A 19,601-nucleotide genomic window follows, 5' to 3' on the forward strand; every position below is an offset into this window, starting at 1 on the left:
TTATCTATAGCACCGACAACAGGGCCGTTTGCAGTGACTAATTGCTGTTCTCATTTCTGTGGACTTCAAAGACACACCCCCCACCACCACCACCGTGCAAATACTCACCACACCACTGCCTCAACTCCTTTCTAAAGGAAAGAATTAGAGCATGGGAAGTAACCACCTCTGAGATGCACTTCTGTCCTACTGGCAGGAGCAGCATATTTAGTCACCATTGCAACTCTCCATGTGCACCCCAAATTGCAAAGAAAAATAATGCAGGCATTTGTTTTATTTGACTTAACACCATATACAAAGGCAAACAGAAAGACCAAATGGTTTCCTAATCCTAACAATTTAGAGGGATTCAGCTGAGAACCAAAGCAGCCTCCACAGACAGCTTGCTTTGATGAAGAAGGCATCACAGTTTCATTTCCAAGCACAAGTCTAATCCCTCCAACAAGTCACCGGCAGCACCCAAAACATTTCAGTGCTTTGTCCAATCCACGTGGCTATCCCCAGCTGAACTCACCTCACCCCTGTCACAATATAAACATGGGTGGAACACATCAGGCTTCCACACCAGAGAGCACAACCTCTTAATAATAAGCATCTTGAGTGCTTCAGGCTCCCAAACTGACCAGAGCAAATAAACAGCAAACCAGGTTTGATTACTTTTTGTTAAAAGCACGATTGAAAAACAAGACTACAATGGCTGGTGACCAGTGCAAAGCCACACAAATGTTCTCCTACCAACTTGTTCCTATTTCATGCAGGGAACTGCTTGAGAGGGTACAGCAAAGGGCTGTGAAGATGCTTAGGGGACTAGAACATCTCTCTTACAAAGAAAGCCTGAGGGACTTGGAGCTTTTTTGCCTACAGAAGACTGAGAGGGTTTTTTTTCTCAATGCTTATAAATACTTAAAGGATGGGTGTCAGGAGGATGGGGCCCAGCTTTTTTCAATGGTGCCCAATGTCAGGACAGGAGGTAATGGGCACAGACTTGAACATAAGAAGTTCCACCTAAACATGAGAAGGAACTTCTTTTACATTGAGGGTGGCAGAGCACTGGAACAGGCTGCCCAGAGAAGCACTGGAGTCTCCATCTCTGGAGTCGCTGAAAGCCCACCTGGATATCTTTCTGTGCAACCTGCTCTGGGTGACCCTGCTGTAGCAGGGGCTTGGACTAGATCATCTCCAGAGGTCCCTTCCAACCCCTGCCATTCTGTGATTCTAAGTGGCAGCTCACACTTGCAACATCTCCAGCTACACATCAACATTCATTTCCAACAAACCCCAAGTAAGATCTAAAAATATTTTGCAATCATTTATTTTGGGAGTGGGAGGGAAGAAGTGCAAAATGTGAGAAAGAGTTTAGCAAGACAGCTGAGGAACAGCTGAATCACTACCAGTCTGAGTTCTGCTCAGTCTTCAGAGTCCCACCAAACCTGTGTGTTACACAATGATCCATCCCTGAAGCATTTTTCAAGTCAGGTATTTCTTACCCTCAGTTACAATTACCAGCTCTGAATTCTGTTTCTTTGCTCACCTATATCCACTTTCTATTCCAGCAAGGTCAGGGCATTGTTTATTTTGCCTCTGCTCAATTCCAGTTTTTTGCCTCTATCTAAACAAGTGATTATTGTTTCATTTAGTGCACTACTTCTGAAGAACTCTGTTAGCTCTGTACCACTTTACTCCACACAAACCTCTCTACACTTTGTCAGGTGCTACAAACAGCTGCTTGGACTCATCACACCAATCAGCACTTCTACCATACTTTCAGACTCTCTCTTCATCACAAGGATCTGTCAAAATTCAGGTGTCACTAGAATGTAGGAACATAAAACCAAACTTAGAATCAAAACTCTTGCTTACTATGCCAGCCAGCAGGGTTTAAGAGCAGACATACCATGCAAATTCCTTTACCTTGGAAATGAAAACTATTCTAAGCACAAAGACTCCAGTGCCAATGCTTATCCTTCTTTACTAAATAATTCTGCTGCTTACAATGGTTTACACTTGGGGCAGGGATTGCTCCAAGGAGTACTTTTCAACACAGAGAAAAACTTAAAAGCACTGAAATAATGTTTCTAAGGCCAGAAATGTCTGTATGGGAGACACAAAAAGGTCAGCACCTTAGCTCTAGGTTCTGCTTACCTGAACATCATGAGGTTGAAGGAGTTTTTAAGCTAAAATGTGAGGCACATAAATGGAAAAGAAACAAGTTTTTCAAGTACACGTTACTGAATTACAACAGCACAAGGAAACTGAACCAGCATCAGGATGCAACATGCCGAATGCAGGATGCTGGCAGCTGAACGTCAGCTGATCAGCAAAGATAAAACCCACTTCTGCACATCCCATGCATCATAAACAAGCTTTTATCAGCAGCACTGAAGAATCCTACTGTTTATAGATAAAACACAGAATTAATTTATTTACCTGCTCTTACCAGATATATTGCTTATGAGAAACATTGCCTGAAAGACAACATCTGAGCCTCTATTCTCAGCACAAAAAGCCAGACAGGGAAAGAGAACCACCATGTACTGGGCTGAAGGAATCCCCACAGCATGAACAGAATTCAGCTGGAAAGCTCTGGATTAAAATAATAATAATAATAAATTAACAGCTTTGGCTACTCAGAAGCCTGATTACACACTCACTGATATTTACTGGCCCAAGTGAAGAAATATTGGGGTCTCAGCTGAATTTCTGGTAATCACATCCTGAGGTCCTAGCACTGAAGGAAGGGCTGTCAAAGGCTGATGAAGCCACAGAGAAGAGAGTTCTACCAAGTCTGGAACTGGTCTCTCCAGGTAAGGGTGAGGCAGATGTGCAAAGCCAACAGGGAAGTTTGGGCTGCCAATATCTTATCTATTTTGCAGCTAAGCAGAGTTCCACTCTCCAATCATTATTTCACTCTTTTCTCACAGAAAAGACTAACCTGTCTGTTTCAAAAGCTGTAGTTTCACTCTGAAATGATTACATTCTTCACTAAACTGTGTTAAAAGACTAAATCCTTCAGGATTGTCCTGCTGCATCTAATACACTGCAAATGAACATAATTGGGTCACCTAATTTTCCCTTGTTTGGCAAGGCAGAGGGAATGAAATTTAGTTCTCATCTATTTTTAATATGATTCACAAGACAGAATAATAAATGACAAAGATCTATATATTTAAAGCCAAAACCTCCACCTCAGCTTTGCCAAAGCAATAAATCTGAGTTTAAAAACATCCCCTCCCTTTTCTAAGTAGTAAAGGAGGTTGGTCAGAAAACAAATGGCAAAACTGTCCTGCTCTCCAGCACTTCATTCCCCAAGCTGCCTGCAGAAGGGCTGGGTGAGGATCCCAGGAATGCCTTCTGCCCTGCAAGGCCCAACATGTGGACTGGGCAGAGTCAAGCACGCCTGACATCCCTGTTCTGATCCCTGCTTGCCTAGCAAACATATCTCTGTGGCTGTTGAAAGCATAGTGCAAACCTGTCCCCTTGGCAAAAGAAAGCTCAGTTACCACTTAGACCTAAAACATTTCAGAAAGAAGTTATACTTTCCAGCAAGGCAGTAAGAGATGAGTTGGAACTGGCCATCATTTGGAATCAGAAGATGTCAACACCAAAAAAACAGCTGGGCTACTTTACAAGTATGATACCGAAGTAGAAGGGGATTAACTATTTTTAACTTCTCCACTAGCATTAAGAGATGCTTCCCTACCCCTGTGTTGTTACTTGTCCTGAAAAGATAATGAAAATAGCACATAATCCTTCCCAAAATCAAATTAAAAGACCTTATCAGCTTTCTCTTCACTTACTAACTCTGAGCACAACAATATGCAATGAAAAAAATATTGTCGTTGCAGTTAACCTCCCTCCCTCCCTTCTCCTCTCCCTGATTAGATTCAGAACATGAGCTACTGCGTTTTCACTTTAATAACACAGAGACAGGAGAAATCTGTATTCAAACTCAGTTTAACTTGCCTGTTTTACAAACAGATGGAACAGCTCCTAAGGAACTCAAGCTCACTGGGAAAAACCTGTTTTGACTGAATGCTCTCAGCAGAAGATGATTCCAACACACAGCAACTGAAAAATCACAGTTGTGTAACTCACTCCCACCTATACTCTCACAAATTCAAAACCTGGAAGGGCTCCTCTGTTGGACAATGCCACAGATGGGCTCATGATAAAGAACATTACTCTGACTCCCCTTCTATCAGCCCTTTTGAAAAACAAACCCCAAAACTCTCAAAAAAATCTCACATCCCACCAGAAAAAGGAAAAAGGCACATAAAAAAATATGTTAGGCTTGTAAATTTTGCTTGAAGCAAACTAGTAAAGCATCCCATTTGATTTGAAAGGCATGCTTATTTCAAGCAAGGAGAAAGCCACAGGAGCTTTTGTTCTCTCAAATTACACATTGCCCTCAATGCTGTAGTCCTCTGTAATGCTGAAATTCCTAATATCCACATTTTATTGGTATGGGGGGGAAAAAAAGCCCTGAAACTGAGGAACTGACACACCCTAAATTAAGTGGGGGAAAAAAGAAAAAGGCAGTAAGCTGTCTGTAAAAGCAGTGTTTTACATACTCAGTCTTAATAATTTAGAGTACTTACAGCAGCCATCTGGCTAGCTCTTTAAAATCTAAGTCACAGCTGACTACCTCTTTAATATCTTCCTTAATTTCCAGTTATAGTCAAAAGAAATCCAACAGGAGTTGGTTCAGCTACCATTTAGTTAGTTGTTTTCTTTTTTCTTCCTGCATCTGGCTGGTTCTGTTCAAGGCAGCAAAAAAACCCTCCATTAACAGGACATGATTAGAAAAAGCTCAGGTAAGGAGTTGTGGAGAATCAAACCAACCGCTGCAGGTTTCCTTTGCACTACACAAATTGAGTTAACAACCAGCATGAAGAGGTCCCTTTAACTCTATGATATCATTATCCAAGGTTAAGCTATTAGCCTCCACAGTGACACCACTGAGTACTTCAGTGGTTAAAGCATGGTTGCACTGCGAAGCTTGTAAGGGCAAGGGGATGCTGCATCTTTAAGCCATGTTAATTTTAATGACATTGTACAGAAAACACCTAGAGCCCTAAAAACCTTCCAAGCTGGAGCCAGAAACCTGAAGTCAGGAACCAGAGTCTGAAAAAGCCTGCTACCAATTTTCCTCTAATTCATTCTGACTCATGACCTTCAGTCACAGGCAGCTGGAGACTGGATTAATTCCCATCTCCAGAGACACACGACAATGAAGAATTCATAACAACTACCTATTTATAGGTGAACAGTAAGAGTTGAAATATTGAACATGGGGTTTTGTGTCTTCATTTCTATGCTCACTATTAGCTTTTCACCAACTTTAGAATCTGAACCCTGGTGTCAGATTTAGGCCACTTTCCAGCTGCAACTCCACTGGTAGGTCTGCATCTCTTAAATGTTAGATTTGGATTTTGAACAAAACGCTACAGTCCCCTCTCTTGATGAGAGACAGGAAACAGCCCAACATACTACCACTTAGACATGAAAAATCGAAGGAAACTGCTGGATCAGCTTTCAGAGCTTGAAACAGGGCCTCAAAAATAGGAAATGCATTAAAATAAGCTTCCCTATGTACCAAACCAGTTCTCAGATCAATGCTCAAGCTAACTGTAACAAGCCCCCCTCAAAAAATCCTACCATTATAATCACCATTTTTAGGAAATCAATCCTTCCTGACCTTCAGGCACACACAAACCAGATGATTGGGGTTTGGGGGGTGTTTTGGGGTTCTTTTTGCTGTACCACAGCAGCAACCTCTCAAAGAGAAGACATCTATCACATCTCATGAAGTTAAAAGCAGCAGCACAGGTTTTTAGGTAGTCGCTCAACTTGAAGCCTCTGAAATTAAATGTAGTAACAGCAACAAAACCTTGAAGAAAAAGAAAAAAGACTTTCATTTCACAAAGGCATTCACACTTCAAAGATAAGTTTGTCAAAAATTCTTTAAGGAGTGACAACTCTCCTCTACAGCAGTTTACACACAGATTCCATCTCAGACAAAGCAACAATTCTCACAGAATCACAGAATCATTAAGGTTGGAATGTTACAATACTTTACTCAAGATGGTCTTCAACAGCTGGATTGAGGAGTGCTGCTCTTCTCCTACTCATCAGCATCCCACACAGAGGCTCGGGTGCTTCTTCCCCTCTTTATAACAGCTGCAAATCTCCTACCCAGGGAATTAGGCACTAATGATAGATAGGCAATCATTTTAACTACCAGGTATCACACAAAGAATTATTACTGCTGCAAGAACAGCGTTACGCATCCATCATCAAAACAAAGCTGTACAGCAATGCTTTCTGTGGATCAAGGAGTAAACATTGTATTTTCAGACAGAAAATGAAGTTCCCAGCAGACAGACATAAACCTAAGATGCCATTTCCTGTTCTTAAGAAATTAGTCTCATTGTCATAGTTTAACTGAAATCATAAACCAGTGGAAAAGTAGAGCACTAATAATAGGTTAAAATGTTATCAATACCTTACAAGAACCAACACATTTTCATATAGCTATCCTGGTTTACATGATAGGTGTGCTGGACAGGACTCTGCTCTGGTAAGACCTCCCCCAGAGTACTGCATCGAGCTCTGGAGCCCTCAACACAGGAAGGACACAGACCCACTGGAGCAGGTCCATAGGAGGCCAAAGACCAGGTGGCCAGAGCACTACTGCCATGAAGACAGGCTGAAGGAGATGGGGTTGTTCAGCCAGGAGATGAGAATGCTCCAGAGAACACCTTTCCAGTACCCAAAGGGGACTACAAGAAGGCTGCAGAGGGACTGCAGTGATAGGAAGAAGGGCAATGGTTTGAAGTTAGAGAAGATTCAGACTGGATGTGAGGAACAAGTTCTGCAGCATGAAGGTGGTGGAACACTGGAACATGTTGCCCAGGGAGGCACTTGAGGGCCCATCCCTGGAGATACTCAAGGCTAGGCTCAACAAGGCTCTGAGCAACCTGATCTAGTTGCAGATGTCCCTGCTCACTGCAAGGGGGTTGGACTAGATCACGTATGGAGGTCCCTTCCAACCCAAACCATTCCATGATTCATAAATGGAGATGCTACCTTTTGGGACTACTAATTATTGTCAGCAATGACAGAGCCTCCTGCAGCACGCTCATTCTGTGATCATTGCAGAAACTGAACTGAGGCCAATACCCAAACATGCAAAGGAAGATGGAGCCCATTAATTGTGGTCATGTTCTTGTAATGCCAATCCGCTTTATGAGCAAAGCCGTGTTTTCAAAGAAGCTCTGCCAGTGGTAACGCTGGGCCAAAGTGCTCTGAAGGCTGACAGGTCATGAGCAGTAAAGCTGAGTTTTACTGAAGGCTGCTATTTATATTACAGACACTAAGCAGGCTAAAAAATAATGCATGGGACAAATACCCTACACTCATGCAGCATAAACACCGATAAAGAATTAGCTGACTACAGAAGCAAGAATTTAGTTCAGTCTTCGTAATAACCCTAAAATAAGCCAACCATGCCTATGCAACACAGCACAATGTCAAAACTGCTGTGAGTATGTGTATATGTTTTCTCAGCAATTCTCCTGTGGCTTGAACAGGAAGCAGAAATACGGATGAAGCAGCACACATGCAGAATCTAGCAGCAGTGCTAATGGAGAAGCGCATCCTGGAGAAGGGAAGACTCTGAGTGGGCCTTATAGCTGCCTTCCAATACCTAAAGGGAACATACAGAAAGGCTGGAGAGGGACTTTACATAAGAGTGTCTAGCAACAGGACAAGAAGGGACAGTTTGAAGCTGAGGGAGAGTAGGTTTGGACTGAATTTTAAGAAGTTCTTCAGTAAGAGGGTGGTGAGACTCTGGAATAGGTTGCCCAGAGCAGTTGTGGATGCCTCCTCCCTGTGGGTGTTCAAGGGCAGACTGGATGAGGCCTTGGGCAGCCAAGTCTAGTTGAGAGGCATCCCTGCCCATGGTAAGAAGGTTAGAGTAGATGATCTCTAAGGTGCCTTCCAACCTAAACTATTCTAGGATTCTGTATGGTATCTTTATAAACAGTGTCATTAATACTGTAGTTGTACTCAGATCTTTGAAACTGAACTATGTCTAGTGCAAAAACCTGATGTTTCCATCAACTTAAAAAGGCAAGTGACACTAATAACCAATCTGACCAAGTTCTGAGCAGCTTAATCACACTGCATTGTTTTGTTTAACCAGAAATGGCAGAGGCCATGAGTGACACCTACCAAGAGGACTGCTCTGCAGTAGTCTGCTCCCTGAAGCAGCATTATGCTTATAGGCATTTTATTTGGTACTCCTCGACACAGCATCTTCCTACAGACGCACAGCACACTCAGGACAGCTTTCCACCGCAAAAGTGACCTGTAATTTATCCTGACATCTGAACATCATTAATGCCAGATCATAAACACATTACACTGAAAATGCCTACAGTAGAGGGATTATGGCCAACTAGATTTTTTTTTTTTAAAGTAATTAAAACATGAGTTATTAGGCTGGTGACTACTTCACCTTTTGTTTGCTTTGCAATACTCTATCAATGTACAGCATTAGGATTACAGACTCTTAAATTAATAGTTCCTGACTACCAAAACTGCCTGGCCATTGGACAACAACAGGAAATACTGTTCTGCCCTCATACAACAATAAAACAATGTAAAATATGATAAATACATCCCTCATGACACTTACTTACTGTGCTTCTTTAGATAAAATAATTAAACCCATCTTCTGTTCTCCTTTCCTCATGATTCTCCAGAGCATAACCAAATAAGCAAAGAAGTCATTTCAGGTTTTGACTCCATGTATGGTTTAATTTTTTTTTAAACCAATCCAAACAGTTATTTTATTAAGAGCTCTTGCTAAAAATTGAACTACAAATTAAGGGCTATTTGTCCAATATGAATATATTCCTTGACCATCTTTTTTGCCCTAGCCATGACATAAAACCTTGGCTGCCTCAGTGACCTATTAGCTTCATTAATATTACTGGATAATGTGGGCAAGAGAGTGCTGCTCCCAGGACCTTGAAAAAAATTACATTCTTAGAGAACTTTCCTCAGTCATGTCTTATGAACTGGTCTAAATAGCTGGTTTTAATCATATGTGGAAAACTATGCCAATTCCTCTCTCCTCTGAAAGGCTTACTAAAACCAAAATGCACAAGAAAAGGATTTTATTGCCTCCTTTAGGCCTCCAAAAGAGACCATGCTGCAAAGGTATCTGATGGAAAGAGGAGGAAGGAAAAAATCCTTGCTGATGTTCAAAGAGAACTCTTGATGTTCATAAGCTTAAAAAGAAATCCTAATCACACATCAATTTCACCACAGACCTTTTGCTTGCTCTGTTTTTTGGTAAAGTGGGATAACAAGGACGGAAACCTTGCCTTCAGGAGACTTCCTCTTTCTCAGGAAAAGAGATGCAATTTCCTTCCTCCCTAGCCACAGTTTTGAATGTCACCTTAATTATATTAGCTCTGAATTGTGAAATAAACCTGTATGAGGTCATTAGCTTGACAGCAGGAATCTCCCTTAAGCACCACTGTACGATCACACATACAGAGGCTGGAGAGAATCAGCTACTGACTCTGAGGGGGTGTTTAAGGGTTTTATCAAGTCCAAATCAGTGCTGGGACTGATTATTTTCAGAGAACAAAGAAAACTGGAAGCATCACAAGCAAGACTAAGAATGCTCATATGTTAAAGACAACCAACCAAACTTGTGTGGAATCATGTGGCAAGTCTGACAGATTCAGACAGAAGTACAGAATTAACCAGGTTGGAAAAGACCTTTGAGATCATCAAGTCCAACCTATCACCCAACACCGTCTAATCAACTAAACAATGACACTAAGTGCCTCATCCAGTCTCTTTTTAAACACTTCCAGTGATGGTGACTGCACCACTTCCCTGGGCAGCTCAATCCAATGGCAAATCACTCTTTCTGTGAAGAATTTCTTCCTAACATCCTGACTAAACCTCCCCTGACTACACTAACAGACTTAAACAGACTACACAAATTGAGTTAAATACTAAAAGCTGATTGTTTCAGTATCTCCTTTATACATAAAATTTAGTGCATTTCCAAGATAAATGGCAATTATTACCCTGAGAATGGGAGCATCATGCAAATGCAATACATATTCTAATTGATCAGACTTCCATATACACCAGTAACAACAAAAGGTGCTAGCCCAGAGACCATTAGCAACAATATCCAAGATAAGGCTGACCCTTCTACAAGCTAAAACTAGCTTAAGACTCCAGATCACTTCAGAAAGTTTTCATGAGCATGCAACACCCACCAATTTGTGGCAGAACAAGGAAACAGGATTACTGAGGCTGCACTTCTGCACTTCCCAACCCGTTGGTACAATTACACTACATGTTTATTACATTTAGTTGTCTCAAAGGGAAGGAGCTTATAGCAGTTATGCCAAAAATAGCAGCTATTAAATAAAGAGCAATGAGATGGATATATAAAACCCAAGGTGTCAAAACTGTCTTTACACACACAAGCCATTACGCTTACAAAATTTCACTTAAGGTTTAAACTGTATTTTGTAAGAGCTAAGAATTATGACAGTGAAACACTAAGGAGACCGTTGCAAACAGGTTTATGTGAATTGTGAAAGGCTGATTTTGCCAGTCCCCTGTAGCTGCTGACTGAATTTTCAGTGATAAAAGAGCTGTTTAAAAAAACCTGATGTGGCTGACCTCTGAAGTGAAGCAAAACCTTTCATGAATTCCACATAAACCAGTGAGTATTATTTGGCATCGACAGACATTCCTGGGGGGGAAAAAAAGGCAGCTAGGCAGATGTGAAAGCTCCCATTTTTCTCAATTTGGCAGCAACTCTTAAAGTTAATTGTTTTTTAAGTGCGTTATAGCCGATCTTTTTTGCATAAACACTCAGTTAGCTGTGTTTGTCTTGAAGGCTGATATTGCCTCCTCTGACCAACCCAGCAAGCTGCCAGGAAATTTTCAGTATTCCATGTAAGACCCAGCACACTCCAACTTAAGGAAACTCTACTAAAACTACATTTGTGTGGCAACAGGCACCAGAGATCACCACAGCTGCACTATCCCCTCCTCTTTTCTACTAAAAGCCTTCCACCAGTGGTTTACCATAAACTGTTTCAGTATTAAGGCTGCTCCCTCGCAGAAATTCTGCTGCAAAAATATAGGTCACACTTCCTTTAAGTGTACAGATGGATACTTATTTAAAGCTCACTGAAATTAATTCAGAGTTCCTCACAGGACTTCAGTGTGCACTGAATCAGGACCTGGATGAGTACAGAGGCAAAACAATTACACTTTAATTAAACTTCTTCACGTTGTTGTGAAGCAGTCAACTAATTTTATAGCTGGATACACTGAGTCAGAAAGTTTCAGAGCTTGGTCATGGTCATAAACAGGCCTGATTACTTAAGTTGCTGCCATAGTTGTTAGTTCCCCTCATAACAGGGAAAATGGACTCCTTGGCCAACACATTTGCAGAAAATAGCACAGAACACCTTTAGACAAGTCTAATTGTTGTACAAATCTACTAACTCCATTTCTGTTACCCCATCAGCAGCAAGAAGTTGAATTTTATTTCTCTTTTTCTATTTTTTGCAAGAGTTTATCTCCAGAGACTTTCAGGTTGTGAGGTTTGGTTGGTTTGTCTTTTAAATAGCATTAATAAACCTTTATTAGAATAAACCAAACCAGGTTGGAAGAGACCTTCAAGATCATCGTGTCCAACCCATCAACCAATCCAACCCACCCAAACAGCTAACCCATGGCACCAAGCACCCCGTCAAGTCTCCTTCTGAACACCTTCAATGACGGCGACTCCACCACCTCCCCGGGCAACCCATTCCATAGCGCAATCACTCTTTCTGTATAGAACTTCTTCCTAATATATATAATATGTATAATGATGATGTCTCTGTATTACCTTTCCCAAAAGAAAAGCAGGCATGGCAGATTTGCTGTTCTGTAAAACCTTGAAAATACATTTTGAAAAGCAAGATGTATTATTACACTTCCAAGATTCAGACAGACACTTGCACCACACGTAAGCACTGTAACATTGTCCAGTCACCAGCAGCAAGCAGAAACAAACTCACTTTCCACATGATTTTGAGCATTTCTTAGATAATGTTCCCCAACACTGAGTCTGAAAATAAATCCCAGAGGCAGAGGAGTATTCTCATCGTTCAGTTATCAGTATTTTTTGGTTATTTTCCTGATCTTTGGTTTCTTCTCACCTATTAACACTCCGTAGCCTTGCTCATTCTGGTCTATCTGCTCTCTTAGGCAACTGAAGTTCGTGGACAGGCGATGGAGCTTTAAAAGGAAAAAGAAGCATCAGTCTCATCCACTCTCAGAGATACAACAGCATCAACAACAGCACACAAAGTATCTTGCTTTGTTTTCTCTTAAGTTTGGTGGTAAAAGGTTTCTGGTACATTTGAAAATCAACACATGGATCATCTCTCCCACATACTTTTAAAGCAAGGCCACTGGACAGCCAACATTTCTTAGGACAGAGAAGGGGTGCCAAAACGTTTTCATTCCAATCATTTACATCTTTGGTGAACAGCAACATCAAGACAAACGTTTTCTGGGACTATTCATTTACTTGTATACATGCAGTATCTTAATGGGAGTTACATCAACACACCCAGCAAATCAGAACTTTCAAACTGAGCTGAAATAAAGTATCTCTCTAATACCTGTGATGAATAATGTTATTGCAGAAGCAATTTTTTTAAAGTGAATTATCCTTCTCTTTCAGAGAAAACTCTACTGGAAGTTTCTCTAAGCACATGCAACAGCAGCCTCCAGAAGCCTCTTGCCTCTCTGCACGCACAGCACTTGGGTGCGTTTTTGATGCTTGAAAACTAGGTCAGATGCTCAGGAGGGATGCTTTGTAGTCAACAGCCAACTTCAGAACTGAAATACTTACTAAAAGTCATAAATGTTTATGGTAGTTACAGATGACAAATGCTCTGGGGAGGAAGAGACTCATATTAAATGAATATAGACTGATTTCACACAAGCTGTTTCTTAGGCTAAGCATCAATCTTTAACATCAGTTTCACAGTGTCAAACACATTCAGATGTCAGCTTTACCTGCCTGTACTCAACTAGAGGGTGATTTTTAACCTTTAGCAACAAATGTGTATCACAGTCAGTGTTTGCAATGACAAAATTTAGGGGGTGTTTCATTTGGCATTTGGTTTTGGTTAGAAATTAACACAAATTGTTTTGGACACTTCTCTCTCCTCCTGCAAAATTCACTCAGACCCTGCATGGGGGAAACAGGATGGCAGGGGATGGAAGAAAAGAAATTGATACAACTACAGATGACCCGTAATTGGGATTCAGGACTTGCTTTCTGTGCAGCCCTAACATTGAACATTCCTATGTTGTATCTCTAGTGAAATGCAAGAGTATTTAAACAATTAACCCTCCTTCCTCACACACTGAACTCCTGTGCACCACTGCAAACAGCCACTCAGGTGAATGACAGCTCTGGTACATCCAAGAGATATTCATTACAGTGACTCCTGTTAGGTTATGGGATGGTATTTCTGGTGAAGATTTCAGCATCTTCTTACTTGGATATCCAAAATAACCCCAAAAGCACTTCTATGCCCTATGAAACTTACCATTACTTCTGTCGCGATGCTTAAAGTGTACTAAAACAGTGCTTCTGCTTTGAAGCAGCTCCGGATAAGCCACAAAACTTTGGCCAACCAGCTCTAAGTTCACCAGTTCAAACTGACCTTCACTCTTTTTGCTCAATCTTACAGGCCTCCTTGTAAATTTACACTACTACAATGCACTCCAAGAACATGCAAATCAATTTACCAACACATCTGAGCTACACTGAAGTAGCTGCTGATTTCTACTCAGACGCCAGAGATACACTGAAAGAGATCATTCTTTTTTGACTAATGGCAAAGTGAAGTAACTCCAATGTATCTGAAGTATACCTGCCACCATTTCCCAGCTGAATTTGTTTGTCAAGGGGAATGGTAGCTTTCAGATTAATAAGAAAGTTAGTAATCATGTTTAAAAAGTGATTACTGTGTAGCTTTCTGTATGACTTTTCACTCTGAACACACATACTTTCAAGCTAACCCTCCTGAAGTACAGTTTAGAAACACTGTAAAGGATGAAAAGTGAGGCTCCTTCAGCTGGGTACTTCACATAACACGAGCTTCAAAAGCACTAAGGGTGAAAGAAGTGGACAGCTTGCAAGTTCAGCAGCCAACAAAAACTAAGCATAAAATTTCGATTTTTATAAATGCATTTTAAAATTACATTTTTAAACCCCTCAGCAGACATGGCTATCACCACACTGGAGCCAACTGGGATCAGAAAACAGATATACACCTCTTGCCTCCAGTGTCTGCTCATTTCTGGAGTTTGGTGTTTTGTTGGGTTTTTTTTTTTAACCCACCACATCTGCAGAATGTCTTGCTCTCATCTCACAGAGCATCAAAGCCTATTTTGTTCAATGTGCCAAGATGAGGAACAGTCAAATAAAAGATGATACACAGCAGAGCAAAATATTCTCTTGCTGAGGAGAAAGCAAACACAAGTCTGAAAGTCAAATGTACCCTGAGGAAGCACATTTGGATGTTTAGCAGAAACTAGTCTCCTCTCTCATCTGCTGCCTGGAGTACTAACACACTCGGATTTGGAAAACGCTGCTGTTTCTCTCTCACAGACCTTTCCAAGGCATAAAGAACAATTTGCCAGCACGCACTGTCATTATACCGAATTAAAAGTTAGAGTGCTGCTTCAGATGCTCTGCAAACACCATTTTCAGCAAAGGTAAAATCGCCTCCAGGTGAAGACCTCTCTCAAGCACTGACCAAGGAGCGTTTCCCGGCACTTCACGCCGTGCAGCACCGCACGCTTCCCGTGACACAAACTGGGGCTGCCCTGAGCCGGGGCGTCCAGATCTTGGGTGTTATTGCCTGTGGACGAGACACCTGTCTGCCCTCCCCGCGGCTCTTGCGCACCTCACACAGCTTTTAGGTGGGAACGACTTCACCTGCCACAAAAATGCAGCCATGGCTGGGGTGGGACATCGCCGCCGTCAAACTGGGTGCCACATGACGTAAGAGATGATGCCAGAAAATTAAAAAGGCACCTCCCGTACCTGTGCTGCGGGGCCACGGCCTGGCAGCGCCCACAGACGCTCGGCCACTGCTGGGCCCGGGCAGGGTCAGGGGCCGCGGCCCCGAGCCCTGCTCCGCGCCGGGAATAGGGCGCGGGAGGCCGCCCCGGCGGGGCGGCAGAGAGGAGGCGCGGAGGCCCGGGGCCGGCGGAGCGACGCCCCGGCCCGGGCGAGCGCCTTTGTTCACGGGCGGGCGCCGCGCACAAAGGGCAGCCGCGCTCACCTGCGTGCGGGGCCGAGCCGGCCCCGGCGGTCCTGCGGCACGGGAGGCGGCGGCGGCAGCCGGGCGCGCTCAGAACGGGCGGGCGAGTCGAACGGAGCCGAGCAGAGCGGAGCGGCCGCCTCCTCAGTCGTGACTCACCGCGACGGCCCAAGGCGGGAGAGAGGGAGGGAGCGAGGGAGGTGCCTGGGCGGCTCCGGGGGAGGGACCCGCCGCGTCCCGGCGCCCAGGGCAGCGGCAGCGCCGCAGGCAGCACCCGAGAGCGAGCCGGCAGGAAGGGGCGGCACCCCGCGGCCGGGGCGGGGCCGGGAGGAAGGGACAGTCTTGCAGGGCGGGGCCTGACAGATCAGGGGCGGGGCCACAGGAAAGGCCGCGCCAGAACCCGAGCCACAACCCCGCCGGGAACGGAGATCTTGAGTGCGGGGCTGCTTCCGCAGGAGCACTCAGCACAGCTCTCCAGGGGAACGGGAGGCACTCAGAGGCTACCACCCCACTATTGCTAAGGGCTGCAGACCACCCCTCCCGACAGAGCCGTCCCATCGCGATAAGAGACGTGCGAGAGGTTGGCACCAAAGGGGGCACGCAGGCCAGTTCCTGTTATTTGCCGTACGCTTACCTTAAAGAGACACCCTTGGAATCAGAGCCTGCAATGACGTGGTGCCGAGCGTTTCACGCCGTCCCCTTGCTGTCCTATTCGGCGGGGCGAGGCTGAGGAGCATTTCTGCGGCAGAGCCGTGTTGGGTAAACCACATCATGTTAGCACAGGTTACATGAGTCTCCTCAATCCTACTGTGCTAAGAAGGTTAGACATTGCGAATTCAGTGCAGGTTAATTCAGCCTAATTCAGCAAATAGGAAACACCATCTTCTGAAAACCTCCAGCCATCAGAGGTTCATAACCTCTGCTCATCACTAATATGCAGTTTGGTTCCCCACTAGGCTTCACAATTCTGCTGTTACCTATGAAAAGCTCTGCTCGAGTCAGCAAGGGGAATATAAAATTCCTGGAAATAAAAGTGCTTTGTGTACTGAGTGTTACTTAGTAAAATCCATCAGTTCTCTACTTGGTATTTAACTTAATTGCACAAAAACAGTCACAGTAATGAAACAGGTGGCACTTTCTTTAACAGCTTGCTACTCGATGACATCAAAGCCCAGTGCCACTGAAATCCATACCCCCACTGCCAATTAATGAAGGTCTTAACATGAAAGCCTCTGCAAAGAGCAAACCCAAGCTGCTGACAGGAACAGGAATGGTGCAAATATGCTGGGATCTGAGATCACTAGCACATCCCCACCACACAGCAGGCAGTAATGATTATTAATTATTTAAGAAAAGAATGTAAGAGCTCCAGCATAAGCTTAAAAAAAATTGTGCAGAAGCCTTGCTCTGGGATCCTCCAGCTGGATTACTGCTAATTAGCACTGTACATGAGTCTAAGGAGAAGATCTGAAAGCATCTCATGCTAGCAGGAGCGTATAATTAAGCCATCATTTGCATCTTTGCAATAGTATGAATTTTCCTACCGATAACATCACATAGCATCAATTTAGCATCCTGCCTTTATTTAGAAAGGGATTTAGCAGACAGAGATAACTATAAGGCTTCCTCTGCCCCTGGAGAAGTTTAGATTTATTTGCTTAACTGAGTCTAAATCATCTTCTGCCTCACCTTACTCTCTTACCATCAAGCTGACCAGGATGTTTCACTAGCAAGCAAGGTGATATCTTGACACTATAATTATCACTTGTATCATCCTAAGCCATGATGGATTCTTAAGAGAGCTCTCAGCTTCCAGTTCTGTAACAGATTTAGTAAAAAACTGCTCATGCCTGATGGGAATGTAGCAACATTCACAAAGTAAGGGTAAGACAGAAGGGCACTGCACTTGATCAAACCTATTATCTTACCAATCACCACCTTACTTGTCCCCAGCACAAAATGGGAAGAATACAGTGTGGCATCAGCAGGGGAATGTTAGTTTAATTATCTAAAGGTTAAGTCTTTCTAACACTTTTACAAGTGCTGAATAAAGCTTGGGTATTATTTTATAAAAAACATAATAATCTAAGAGATTAAATGACTTTTTCTTTTCAACAGCTTCTAATTTCTTCTGTTTGATGAGACCATTGTTTGTTCTAGTAAGTCAAAACTTCTTGAAACCTTCCCTGAATCCACAAATTTACTCTGTCCTTCTCTAATCTCCCATTCTTAATCAGTTCTGAGATTCATTTAGGATTCCTTCACAGTGCAGCTGCTTCCAGCATCTGAGTCCCTCTGTATTTGTTGGCATCTCCCTCTCATTAAGAGCTCACAGCAGCATCTGTACACACAAGCTATGCCTTCATTATCCACCTGATTTAACCACACAAAACAATGCTGAAATCTCCTGCTTCTCTCAAAGATGTGTATGGTACCCAATGAGGGAATTGTTTTGAGTCTGAGATCTCTTTTTCTTTTGATAATGTTTTGTATTTCAGACTTAGCCTGACAATTCCAATCCATCCAAATCATGCTCTGATGCAGAAGAGTGCAGTGTTGCTGAAAATTAAACACAGTTCAACCAATCAAGTCTTTGGGACGCTATAATAAATGATGGAGGTTCACAACAATCAGTTGAAGTGTCCATGACCAGTGGCAAGCACAAGTGGTGAAGACTGGAGAGTGTATACCAGCAAATTAAAGAAATAGTTCAGCTGCCTTAGTTCACTGATTCATGCATTGTATTGCATTGGAAGGGACCCTCAAAGGTCATCTTGTCCAACCTTCCTAATATTTCTACAGACCATAGAGTGTGGAGGTATGCAGAGGTTCTTAAGAGATGGACAAAAAAGGCCTTTAGCATTAAAAAAAAAAGTAGCAATGACTATATGTCTTCTTCTTTTTTTGTTAATACAGTAAGAAACCTGCATATTTTATTCAAAAGCAGAAGTGTTCCCAGGTTAAGTTTGGGATTTACAAAGCTGCAAAGCACACTCTTTTATGACAACATTAAAGAGCTTCATTTTAATCTCCAGCTCTCAAGGCTATTAACTGGACACTCCAAAGAAGAGCTGTTCACCCAGACATTAACACTTCTCTGTCTGCAGGATCTGCAGGTGGTTCTGCCTAATGGCTTTCAGCACATCTGCCATCGTTACTGTCCTACTTCTGGAGGTATGTTGAAAACAAGCTCCTAAACATCATCAAGCAGCAAACTATTATAATGCCAAGGTACAATGAGATATCCAGATTAGAACTTGCTTTAAAAATAAATCTGCTATTAAATAATTAGAGTGTTAAATTACAGTAGATATTTCAGTGGGTGGCACAGTAGTGCCTTACCTGCACCTATGTCCACTAACCTTCTATTTCCTCTTTTAAAACCTTATCTTACAGACTAACAAGAAAAAAATGTTTCAGAACAAGTAGTGCCAGAAACTTTAGGCCACCTTTTCAGATGCTCTCAACATCAGCATCTCCTGTGTGACTGAGGTGGGAAGCTTGAGTATTTAAAAGTGAAGGGAGAGCAATCTTGGGCAACCTCAGTAATTCTATCCCCTCCCTATAAAAGTTAAAACCTATGCAACCTCATTCCAAGACAAGGTGTCACATTTTCCATGAGTCCTAAAGAAAAACTCCCAACATGAGCACTTCTGTTCCTCCCTTGTGGGTAGCTAAGCAGACAGATTTGAAAGAAGAGTCTACTGCCCTAATAGAAAAGACTTCCCCAGAACTCAGTGAGGATAATTTAAAAATAATGGAAATGTAGAAGCTAGAAGATGCCTGCAGGCTGGCTTTTATTTCTTTACAGTGTGAAAATTGTACTTGTCCTTCTATAGGAAGGAAATGGCCATACTGGGAACAAAACCAAATGGTTACATTTCAATTTGCCTACCGTTCCAGCCACTAATGAGACAATAGAATTCTCCATCAAAATGAACTTGATTTTAACAGGCAAGGTAACATGATGAACTAAAGGATCTCTTAAGAAATCTTGTCTTTTTGCTTTAAGACAAAGACAACTTGCTACTTTGCCATTCAAGATCAAAGAAAGGAAATAATACAAAGAGACAAAGACAGAAGAAAGAGAGACAGAGCATTTGAAGCTTCAATTTTCTCTCTAACACTTCTTCTTTTAGATCAGTACAATCACTAGACTCACCCTATAGAGAAAGAAGATTAAAAAAAGGGGTTATACATGGCCAA

General features: G+C 42.6%; 1 protein-coding gene across 3 annotated transcripts in view; it reads right to left on the reverse strand.

Moving 5' to 3' along the window:
* CTNNBIP1 (catenin beta interacting protein 1) overlaps nt 1-15,592 on the reverse strand; it is a 32,142-nt gene extending 16,550 nt beyond the window's left edge. Inside the window, exons 1-2 of one of the 3 annotated variants that reach the window (XM_068158356.1) lie at nt 15,417-15,592; nt 12,264-12,342 (exon numbers count right to left, since the gene is read on the reverse strand). The gene's annotated coding sequence lies outside the window, so the exon portion shown is untranslated. Of the gene's footprint in view, nt 1-6,074; nt 6,140-12,263; nt 12,343-15,416 lie in introns of those variants that run through there. The other 2 variants (XM_068158358.1, XM_068158359.1) reach the window with 2 other exon arrangements.
* Between the last annotated feature and the right edge of the window lie 4,009 nt (nt 15,593-19,601).

This window comes from Melanerpes formicivorus, unplaced genomic scaffold, assembly GCF_026170545.1.
Source record: "Melanerpes formicivorus ecotype bairdi unplaced genomic scaffold, bMelFor1.0.p_v2 SCAF_39, whole genome shotgun sequence".
Taxonomy (NCBI): Eukaryota; Metazoa; Chordata; class Aves; order Piciformes; family Picidae; genus Melanerpes; species Melanerpes formicivorus.